We start from the raw sequence: 1,765 nt of genomic DNA on the forward strand, positions 1-1,765 counted from the left end.
TTACATGGCCACACGCAAATACACTGACAGTTTCTGGATAGAAGGAATAGAATTCTCCAACTTACAGGGATATTTCCAGAAGCCAGTGCTGGAGAAGCTTTTGAGTTTCTGTTCTGTAATTTTTATGTTTGCTATTTGAGCTTTCTCTAACCTTATTGTTAATAAGATTACCAATGCAAAGCAATCAGTTAAGTCAGGCTTGGCGTGTGCTCTGTGAGGCAGTAGAGGAAATTCATCAGGGTATCCACACACATACATTACACTATTTACACTGGCACTGTGATGAATTCCTACATCAGGACCATTGATTGTTTACCAACATGGATACCACAGGATCTTGGATAGGATCTCTATAATCTCTCCTCAGGTACATGATTAAGTAGCAAATGACACCCACCAGCATCTGGTGAGCTGTCAGGTGCCAGAAGGTGTTTGTAGTGGTAATTTGGCCATCTGCAATCTGTGTTGTCAGTGTATTGTAAGTTATCACTGTCTCAGGCAATATTAACTTGCAGTGTTCTTCTGACACTTCTTCAGTGGGTTGTGAAGCAGGCATATGGTACAAAATACTTCCTAGCTAGCTCCTCCCATCTTTCCAATAGCAATGACTGCTGTTGCTTATCAGTGAAAGTACTGTGGATTCTCTTCATGGTCCTTTAATACTAATACTGCTGATATATTTTTAGCCTGTTTCAGGTGTTCTGAGTCACTTTTGTGGCACGCTTCTACATTGTGAAGAACACAAGACATAGGAAAATATGGCCCACCGTAATTACATATTTTGCAAATTACTTAGCAGTAAGTAATGAAGTAGTTCAAAAACAATTACCTTATAACTTAATTTCAGGTTCTGTAATAAGAGTTTCAGTTTATATGTAAAAATAACTAGATAATTATATTATAGTCATATGGTCATTAAACAATGGCCTAAATAATTAAGATTTTAATTTATTTAAACTTAAACCCAAACAATGCATGTGCTAAGAACTTCTGTTTGCCATTGCACCATAAAACAGCTAAGATATATTTTTTTATTTACAGAGCTCACAAAAGGTTGTTGACACTCAAGAACTCCTTGGACTACTTTGTGGGTTCTTTCCAACTCAGGATAATCTATAATTCTATGAAAAGAAATATCAGATAATCTCTTGACTGTAATTATTTTGGACTGTTATTGCTATCACTCTTACTAGAACACGTAAAAAAAATATTATTTTGTTAGTTTTTCTCTTTTATTTTTGTAATATGTTTTCTCATGGAATGAATATCACACCTAGAAACCATTTGGAATTTAGAACCAAGTAGTGAAGATAAGAATCCTCCAACCACTCATTTTCAGTGGAAAAGTTAAGTGACCATAACTGTGGACATATTAAAGTAATATTGCAGCTAAAGGAAAAATTACCTGATGGATGCAAATGCATTTTTATTTTTAGACCAACAGCTTCTGACATGGAGAATTAGAATGAGAAGATGGGAGCCCAAATGACAAATATATTGTGCATTTATTTAATGGGCACTGAACAGTTCAGGGAATTGATAATAGTAGTCAGGGGCTTTCATCACTGAGTCGCTAAGCTTGAATCTGGCCCAGATCCACAGTGACTGAAAATCATTACAATTTGATAGTTCTTCAGTGTCCTATGCAAAATGAATTATGTTCTTACTCAGAAACTGATGGTCATTAGTAAAAATTACTACCCACTGGAGAAGAACAAGATAGATAAGTGTGGTAGAATAGGAGGTTATACGGAATTAAGATTCG

At 35.5% G+C, this 1,765-nt stretch overlaps 1 long non-coding RNA gene across 3 annotated transcripts; it reads left to right on the forward strand.

The window, feature by feature from the left end:
• The first annotated feature begins 298 nt into the window (after positions 1–298).
• On the forward strand, positions 299–1,154 carry LOC135295451 (uncharacterized). 3 transcript variants are annotated; one of them, XR_010357554.1, is made up of 3 exons: positions 299–367; positions 687–798; positions 1,042–1,154. It is a non-coding gene; the product is annotated as an uncharacterized LOC135295451 (long non-coding RNA). The 3 variants fall into 3 exon arrangements; XR_010357555.1 differs by lacking the exon at positions 299–367 and adding an exon at positions 370–478; XR_010357553.1 differs by lacking the exon at positions 299–367 and adding an exon at positions 377–559.
• Positions 1,155–1,765: the final 611 nt, after the last annotated feature.

The sequence above is a fragment of the Passer domesticus genome, chromosome 2 (assembly GCF_036417665.1).
Source record: "Passer domesticus isolate bPasDom1 chromosome 2, bPasDom1.hap1, whole genome shotgun sequence".
Classification (NCBI taxonomy): Eukaryota; Metazoa; Chordata; class Aves; order Passeriformes; family Passeridae; genus Passer; species Passer domesticus.